We start from the raw sequence: 9,963 nt of genomic DNA, 5'->3' as shown, positions 1-9,963 counted from the left end.
GGTTGTGTATGTTAAGCTCAAGGTAAAAGAATAATTAGCTGTGATTAAGAGATACTGTTTTGATCCCACAACCGGGGAAATTCCATCTCCGCATTTAACCCATCCATGCAAGTGAAACACCACATACACACTAGTGAACACACACACACACTAGGGGGCAGTGAGCACACTTGCCCGGAGCGGTGGGCAGCCCTATCCACGGCGCCCGGGGAGCAATTGGGGGTTAGGTGTCTTGCTCAAGGACACCTCAGTCATGGACTGTCGGCGCTGGGGATCGAACCGGCAACCTTCCGGTCACAGGGCCAGATCCCTAACCTCCAGCCCACGACTGCCTGTGTTAACTTAAATGTTGTTAATAGAACTTTTTTGTTGCACTTTTGTGCCTTTGAGATGGGCAGTACTTATTAAATGCTCAATGAAGTTTATTATTGGTTTGTATGTGGGATTAAGGGGTTTATAGTTGTTTTTTGAGTTAGTGCTTAAGTTTTTTTGCTTTTCTTATATATTTCCTTTCTCATAATTATGGGCTATTTTGTGTAAGTGTATTTGTAAGAGTTATTTATTTCTTTTCTTGATTGTGGTTATTCTTGAGTTTTGGGTTTGTCCAATTGATTTCATTAGTTATGTTGGTTTATTTAATAAAGGTTGTGTTTCTTTGCTTATTATTATTATTATTATTATGCCTTACTATGAATAGGATTTGTTTTCTGATTATTTATTATATTAGTGCATTTATTGAAGTTTACTTTAGTTGTTTATTTTACTTTACTTTATTATTTTTTGTATATTTGGTTAACTTCATTGGTGATTACTTTGAGATTTATTGTTTTGTATTTCAATGTTAATCTTGTTTAAATGCCTTGTATTAAGGTTATGCACTTTTTGATAATAGTTGATATTAAAGATGGCTATTTTATGATGTTTGTATAAATAAAGAACGCCAGTTTGCACATGCTATTCTGTGTCCGTCTCTCTTCTAAGGGAAACAGATGTTTGTACTGTGCCCCAGGTTTCCCCTAGGCCTGAGGCCGGTAACACTTTCATCATGAACTTAACACACAATGTAAAGGGCAACAGGTATTTTAAAATGACGTCAAAAACTGAAAAGGGGGATACAAGGTTTTCTTCTGACAACAGTGATATACTGTACTGAATTGAAAATGAGCATCACTTGCTAACATTCAGTTAGCTCACCATTATCTGGTGGGTTAGCTAGACTAGCATGCCACCTCTTTTAGAAGAATGTTTGCTCTCATGAAAAATAATTAAATACTTAATAATACTTAAAAAAATGTAAAAATCTGATTTTGAATGTGGAATAGTGTCAGATTCATATGCCATTTCTAATGAAGTGATGTGTAGAGTTGTTAGCTAACTAACCTGTCTGTGCTAAGTTAGTTAACGTCTAAGTTTATAGCTCTGCTCAATTCCGGCTAACGCATGCATGACGGATAAAGACTCAAATCTGAGCAAGATATGCCGAGTGACTGTTGTTGGAGTGACAGAAAAGGAGAAATTAAACGGGTTCTGTGAAGTGTGGGGATGTTAGTTTGCTGGCTAGCAGGTTGATGGCTTCAAACGCAGACCGGGTTTGAAGCGTCACTCACATGAGCTTATAAAAAATAAAAACAGAAATCTGAGGGAGTGACTGATCCTCCTACATCTACCACCAGTATTTCTCAGATATGGAAAAAGCTCTTATTTACATTTCTTGCTCCAGCATGTTTTTGTCAGTTTTTTCTCCCACCTGTAGCACAGATCATCTTTCTGTTTCTTATCATTTAAAACAAACATATTGCATCATCTGTGAAGCTGAAGTTTTATGTGTATTTCTGTGCCACCTCTGAGATGTAAGATGAATTAGCAGAAAAAAATAACAAAATAAGAGAACTATGGCCCTCTACTTCGTTCAGAATTGGTAACTAACCTTCTTCAGTACAATGTGGACCAAACTCTGGCCACTTTTAAGGATGGAGATGATGTTGTGAGATGGTGGGCTTCTGTCTTTGAAACTGGAAAATACCCTAAGGTGGGGAGGTGCCCATAAGGATTGTACCCATGCTTTGTTGCTAGGTAATTAAACTTTTTTTGCTTCAGTGTTTCTTTTTCCTCTACTTCTAGGTCCCCTTCTAGGGTGACATACACAGCAGGGCTGCTAGAGTTTTGAAACACTGTGTCCACTCACTCTCCACCCTATTAGACACTCCTTCCTTGTAAAGTCAGAGACGATAGCTTATCTGTTGCTGCACACTTTGAGTTGGTCATCCTCTAGTCCTTCATCACATTATGCAGCCCACAGGAAACTTTTGGTGGGTTTTTTTTTTTTTTTTGGTATCCTCACTGCAGTAGTGTTGCTGATACAGCAGTACTAGTACCACACATACTACCATGCCAGTGTCATTGCAGTGCTGAGAACAAAATAGTAATACCTGCTCTGTGGTGGTCCCGGTTGGGGTCCTAATCACTGATGAACAAAATGAGTGTTAACAAATTATGCAGAGAAACAGATAAACTACAATCTGCCCCTGCAGAACTACAAAGTGCACCTATGTATTAATGACCTGATCACATGTGTACTGCACACACCAGTTTAGTTTGTAATTTGTAGCTGTTTCTTTACTTGTGTAATTGTTATTCCACTAATTTTGTCTGAGTTGCAGGTTCTGTATATGTTGTTTAGAAAGTTGAAGCAATGGCTTCAAGATGCTTTCTGGTATAATCAAGTCATTTCCGCATAACATTGAACACAGGTGAGCTTTAAGAATTGTTTAATTTACAAGACATGATGCAGTACATAGTAGCTTAACATATAGCCTTATTTTCTTTAGAACTGTGCCAGATTGTTGATCGCTCAGCTGTTTTCACCTGTGTGGTACTTCCTCTTCTTTTTCTTTACACATTCATATTTTTACTGTAGAGCTGGACACTTGCTGTGTTCTTTAAATTTAATGACACAACATATATTCCTTAGTACTGAGTTCTAATGAATATGTCAGTTAACTTCAGAAGGCTCTGCTTAGTGAGCGAGAATGTAATGGATAGATAAACTACATTTTTTTCGTTTAAGAAGTACTTTCTAACTCGCAATACTAGTTGTTCTTAGTACAGCAAATGTTCTCATGGTAGCTCTACTAAATATTTCATTTAGTGCTAACAAAAATGTGAGTAAGTGTGACCCTTCCTATTGGGTGTTCGTCTGCCCTGGTCAGTGATGGACACCGGATTGGGATGATGCAGTTTTTATTAGCCTGTAATGAGTATGGCAACCACAGTATAAGTTTCTGTTCATACCTCGGTCAGCGTACAACACGGCAGCATGCAACCATTCTACTGCCTGAGACTACAGTAGTCTAGATACATCTCCACAATAAACCAATGACAAGACATATAATTCATGAAAATAATACAATTACCTTTACAAATTGCTATGATCGTATAGTGGTAGAAGTGCTTGTGTTTCCATATTATATTCAGTTTTTTAAAAGATTTATACAAGTCTACATTTTACATTCACATCAGGGTCAATTGTCACAGTATCAATATGAACTATATTTTACAGCTACATCATCCCTTTTTAAATTAGAGCAACAAAAAGGTAAAATATGAAATAGTGCCATCTGGCGGCGAACACAAAATATGGCACCCAACCCACATGGTGAACTAAAAATAAGCTAGTTAAACCAGCTAGCATTGCTGTGCTCATTCATACCATAAAAATACATAAAACGAATAGAACATACCTGTAATGAGTATGGCAACCACAGTATAAGTTTCTGTTCATACCTCGGTCAGCGTACAACTAAGGAAACAGGCTATTGTTAGCACAGTTCAGTTCAGGTTTAGCTTCGAATTTATAACTCTTTAAATAAAGCATCTTGGAAGAGCCCAACTAAGTATACTGGTCTCTGTGACATGTATTTCACCACAATAGGGACAAAAGTCGAGCACTACAACGCTTTACATAGCTTTTGCAGTTTTGCTGAGCTGAACATACAAGGCTGTACTCACCACGGCAGCATGCAACCATTCTACTGCCGAGACTGCACCGAATCACCTATATATACAGAAACTGTAATACGCTGACCAACCAGCAGGTGGTGCCAAAACCCATTTAGCAGGAATTTCATAACATAACATTAATACAACTATTGTACACCGTTACATACACCCCCCTGAAATTCTGCTAAAATGGGAAGGCAGTATGTAGTACAAGGAAGAAATAAGACATGAAATGGAAAAGAAAAAAAACGTGTCTAGAGCACTGGTGCGGAAACGTCAACAATAAATTATCTTCTCTAAGAAGTGTGTGAGCATGGGATGGTACCAGGTCCCACACTCATCACAGACAAAAAGAGATGCCATTTACACCTCACACAGACTCGCACTACTTTGCTCACCAGGCCATACCGGGAAAAAGAATAAACAAAAATTAAATTTACAAGGCCATAAGGTTCCAGTCCATAAACAAAGTACAGAAACTAACCCAAGCAAAAGAGCTAGATGACTAGGGCACGTCTAAAAAAACCAAGAACAGAGCCCATAACTGGTGAAGCATTATCCACAATTCTCTGGTCTGACATTTCACAGATAAGCCTTTGTGTTGGTCTGATGGTTCTCCCAAATCTAGAGGAAACTGAAATTGCTCGGCTGCTCTGAGGCTGTGTGCAAACCACTCCACCTGATCTATCTCTGACAGTGCCCATAGGCTCACTACATGCGACAGAGTGCGTAACACCTAAATGTGTGCTGTGAACTGGGCCCTGAGATGTGCCATTGTCTGACTGTGTACCGTTCTGATTTGCAGAGTCTTTATGACTATCAGTCGACACTTCCCCTGGCAGCAAGTCGTGTCCCAAGTCATCAAATGAGCCATCAACACAACCATCTGGAGTGTTGTCATTGTCCAGTTGGTCATTTTCAGGTGACTGCATGAGCCAAACCATGGTGCGGGCATGAGAGTCTTCTTTACTGCGCACTAGAACAGTGTCTGAAACACCGTCATCTGACTGTGAAACAACAGAGGAAAATTGGCTCCCATTCTGCTCATCTGGGATCAAAAAGTCAACAGGCAGCAACAAGTTCCTATGCACAACTTTCTCTCTGCCCGTATAGATGTCTTTGATTCGGTAGACATTGATTTTGGACCTTACTGACACAACATCAAACGGAGTCGAATCCTACTTGTCAGAGATCTTCTTCTTCCCTTTTTCGCCCCGATTAGCCAACAACACTCGGTCACCCACAGCCAAAGGTGAGCCCTTAATTTTGCGGTTGTAAAGTTTGGCATGGCGATCCTGTTCACCGAGAGCATGCTTCCGAGCGATTTGCGCAGCTTCTGACAAATCCCTCCTCAGATGCTGAACAAACTCATGGTGGCTCACAACACGATCATTTTCAAGAACATGTTGGAACATGACATCGATAGGGAGACGAAGAACTCGCCCAAACATCATAAAAAAAGGAGCAAACCCTGTCGTCTCATGGACCGTGCAATTATAACAGAACGTCAATGTTTGCAGCATCTGGGGTCATTTGGACTTGCATTTGGCAGGAAGCGCTCTTATCATGCTTCCAAGAGTCCTGTTGAAGCGCTCAGTGATCCCATTGCCCATGGGGTGGTATCGAGTCGTGTGGGATTTATGCACACCTGCCATCTCAAGCAGATCCTTAATGAGCCTGCTCTCAAAATTGGCTCCTTGATCTGAATGGATCCTTTTGGGGAATCCATAAACACAGAAAAAGTCATTCCACAAGCGACGAGCAACTTGCTTGGCTGACTGGTTTCTACAAGGGAAAGCATGTGACATTTTCGAAAAATGATCAGTGACGACAAGAACATCGATGGTTTTTTTGTCACTCAACTCTGCAGTCCAAAAGTCGATGCATACCAGTTCCATTGGTTCTGAGGTATGAATGTTTTCCAGAGGGGCACGAGCATCTGGTTCAGGGGTCTTTCCCAATATGCATCTTTTACAGTGCTTCACATAATACATGACATCTGTATTCATGCCTGTCCAGAAGAACCTTTCACTGACGAGAGAGAGTGTTCTTGCACAACCCTGATGACCAGCTGCATCATGCACACCATGGAGAACTTGCTTTTTCAGGGACCCTGGGATGACAAATTGGAAGACCTTTCTGTTTAGACGATGATGCCTCTTTACTCTGTACAGTATGCCATTCCTGATCTTCAGTTTCTTCCAGTGCCTAAGAAGTCTAAGTACACAAGCAGATTCTGTCCCTCTCTCACGTGCAGTAGGTTTCCTGCGTCTCTGCACATAATATAGCACTCTGCTGACTGTAGCATCTTGCTCTTGCAAGCTCAACAATTGACTGTGTGGGATGACTATGGACGGATCTTCCTGGGGTAGCTGGAGTGACGCAGGACTAATACAGGACAGTTGGGAAACACCACCATTGCAATGAGCGTCCAGAACCGCTGATACCTCTTCAGCACTAATAGAGCCACCAGAAGGGTGGAGGGGATCTTGCACCAAGGCTGGATCACCCTCCGTTGTAGCTTGGCTCTCAACAACTAAGCAGTTGGTAGTGAGGCGGAAAGCATCTCGTACAGTACCTCTGCCAACTCCATTGACCTCCTCCAAAAGAGATGTGTAGGGCTCTTTCCAGAGACGATGGCATATGCAGGACTGGACAAATGGCTCACGGCTTAAAGCATCAGCAACAGTATTTTTGGTCCCTGGAACATACTTCAAGTCAAAATCATAAGCTGCGAGTTGGCCACCCATCTTTGTTCACATGCGTCTAACTTGGGCTTTGTTAGAACATAAGTTAAAGGGTTGTTGTCAGACCATGCAATGAAATGCTTCCCTTTTAACCAGTGGCTGAATTTTTCACAAATAGCCCACTTCAAAGCTAAAAATTCTAGCTTGTGAGCTGGGTAGTTCAATTGGGACCTGGACAACGTTTTGCTGGCAAAAGCCACAGGTCTTGCAACTGTTTCACCAGGCGGAACCTGAGAAAGAACCGCACCAATCCCATCAAAGGATGCATCAACAGCCAGAATGAAAGGCTCGTTGAAATCGGGGTGGGCTAAGGTGACACTGTGCATGAGATCATGCTTCAGGGTGTCAAAAGCAATTTGACACTCTGAAGTCCAGTCATCCGGTGAAAGCTTTGCAGGAGCAACAGTCTTCCTCATGCGAAGTTTCTTCCCTCTATGGGCTATGCCCTGAATTTTCTGGTCTGAAGTCAGTTTGAAAAGGGGTTTGGCCTTGGCTGAGCAATCTTCAATGAAATGTTGGTAGTAAAGGACCATGCCCAAGAAGGACCTAATTTTCTTCTTTGATGGTGTAACACTGTCACTTTCCATCAGATCAGATTTCTGTACACGACCAATGGCTTCCACCTTCCCAGGATCTGTCTGAACGCCTGACTCACAAATGACATGGCCAAGAAATCTTACAGATTTCTTCAGAAAGTTGCACTTTTTTGGTGCCAACTTGAGGTTGTGGTTCTTGAGGCGAGAGAAGACCATCTCCAAACGCTCCAAAGCCAGGTGTTCCGTAGGTGCAAAAACCATCAGGTCATCCAAATAGCATAGAACACTGGTAAAATTCTTATCTCCAAAAATAGCTAACATCATTCTCATGAATGTCGCTGGGCTGTTCGACAGGCCCTGAGGCATCCGATTGTATTCATGGAGGCCAAAGGGTGAGGAGAAAGCTGTGTACTTCTTGTGCTTTTCATATAGTGGCACATTATAAAAACCAGAGGTCAAGTCCATAGTGGAAAAGAAAACATTGCCTCCAAGAGCAGCAAGGGCATCTGCCTGGTGAGGCAGCGGATGTGCGTCTTTTACTGTCCTTGCGTTAAGCCACCTGAAGTCAGTACAAATGCGCAGATCACCGTTTTTCTTCCAAACAAGGACTAAAGGTGACGCGTACTCACTGTGAGATTTTCTAATGATGCCCTTCTCTTCCATCTCATTGAGAGCTGTTCTTAATGTCTCATACTGGCTTGGCGGCACTCTGCGATAGGGAAGGCGAAATGGCTTGTCATCTACGAGATGTATCTTATGCACAAAGTCAGTGGCTTCCCCACAGTCCATCTTGTGCCGTGAAAAGATTGACTCATACCTTTCAACGAGTCGCAGAAGTCGATCTTTCCATAGGTCAAACACTTCACAGGCATCCAGGTCCAACTCCTGCAGCCCAAGCGTCTCCAAGACCATTTTTACCTCTTCACTAGACCTTGCTAAAGGAGAGTCACGAAGAGACTGAGAGTGAGCCTGAATGCTAACAGGCTTAGACAGATCCTCCACAGCAATACAAGGAAATACATCCGCAAGTTTTGTATTTCTCTTCAGCATCACAACTTTACTAGTAGGGTTGATAATTTTCATGGGTAGCCATCGGTCTCCCCACATGGGTGTGATGACCCTGCCAACCAAAACATTCTTTGGCCTACACCTCGATTGGGTTGGTTCAACAATCACAGTGCTGCCCACTGATATGGTTGTCGACTCCGGCAGTTTGCCCCAAACGAGATGTTCACATTGTGGCTGCAATGAGATGCACTGCTTTAAACTTAATGTCCCAATTTTGTCAGGTACAGTCTCACCTCTCCACCTTTCAGCATTAGAAATGAGAGAAAGGAATTGATGAACATTGTCATCTCCAGCACCACTGGGTTCTGACATTATCCGCCAGTAGCTATCTGACTTCCGCATAAACTGAATGAGTGCCTTAATGGCATTGCTGCCCAGTATCATGTCATCAGTTTGACCAGGGACTACAAGCACTGGGATGAGCATCCTGCAATCATATACAGTCAAATCCACATTGTACAGAGCTTTTGGAGCAACACTTTGTCCACCACATCCAATTATGATGATGTCATCAGCAAAATGTCTCGCCATATCAGGATTTTGCTTTAGAAGATGTGACTCAGCAGATTCACTCAATGTGCATGCCATGGAGCCACTGTCGATCATGGCTCTTAACAACCTCCTGTTGCAGTGACTGTTGTATAGAACAAGCTGTCTGATTTCTGAATCCTGTGCAAACTTTGAAATATGACTGTTTTATCCAAGGGTGTAACAGAAGTAAAAGACCTGTAAACTGACTGAAAATCATCTGAAGCATCATTGGGAGGGTCAAAATCAGGATCTGCACCGTCCTCCCCTGGATGCAGATCTACTAGTTTTCCGACACATGGGAAGGAGTAGACTTTCTTCTCTCTGGACAGCTGTTCCTGGCGTGAGCAGGTGAATAACACTGAAAGCATAGCTTATGTTCTCGGCAATGAGAAAAGCCAGAATGTGTAGCTTCACCGCAGACTGTGCATGGCATGCTGTTTAAGCCAACAATTCTAGGCAGTTTTGATATATTCTTGTTGCTTATTTTGGACTGCACTGAATTTGACTTCTCCGACAGAATTCTCTCCAACATGCCAATGACACGTTCGAGAGCAGTGGATTCACTTGGTTTAGGTGGCTGGTGATCCTGGGTCTCCATTAGTGATGTTGTGGCTCGAGACAGTTCCACTTCCACTGTTCACAGCTAATCTTTCATTAGGGGCTGCAACAGAAGCATTCAATTTCAAACACATCTCAGAATGGTATTTATCTAACACATCTTGAACCTCTTCGGCAGACCACTTGTCAATTGTCTTTGATCTGAAAGTCAAAGCAAGCTCTTTGGAGGGACAGTTTCTAATGAACATGCATGTCACTTCTGTGCTCGGGCACTCAAATGACTTGCCCTGTTCTTTCAGCCGATCAACAGCAAGGTCTACAGCCTGATTGAGCCTGAGCCAGTAATCATATGCATCCTCATCAGCCTTGGGCAATGTGGAGTAAAAGTCTGCCAATGGGAGAGGTGAGCATGGGACAGAATCAAAGTGCTTGCGTAAAAGACCATAAATGGCCTCTGGATTCTTTATCATATCAATGCCGCAGTTTCTTGTCCCAAACTTGACAATGTCCTTCGCTCTCCCTCT

The 9,963-nt window shown here is 42.4% G+C and overlaps 1 long non-coding RNA gene across 1 annotated transcript; it reads right to left on the bottom strand.

Moving 5' to 3' along the window:
• Nucleotides 1-3,216: 3,216 nt before the first annotated feature.
• LOC119264248 lies at nucleotides 3,217-4,034 on the bottom strand. The gene is made up of 3 exons (XR_005130909.1): nucleotides 4,009-4,034; nucleotides 3,741-3,799; nucleotides 3,217-3,248 (listed from the first exon to the last, which is right to left on the bottom strand). It is a non-coding gene; the product is annotated as an uncharacterized LOC119264248 (long non-coding RNA).
• Between the last annotated feature and the right edge of the window lie 5,929 nt (nucleotides 4,035-9,963).

Source organism: Pygocentrus nattereri, chromosome 1 (assembly GCF_015220715.1).
Source record: "Pygocentrus nattereri isolate fPygNat1 chromosome 1, fPygNat1.pri, whole genome shotgun sequence".
Lineage (NCBI taxonomy): Eukaryota > Metazoa > Chordata > Actinopteri > Characiformes > Serrasalmidae > Pygocentrus > Pygocentrus nattereri.
Note: the sequence above shows the minus strand (reverse complement) of the source record. Positions and strands in the feature narration are given on the sequence as shown.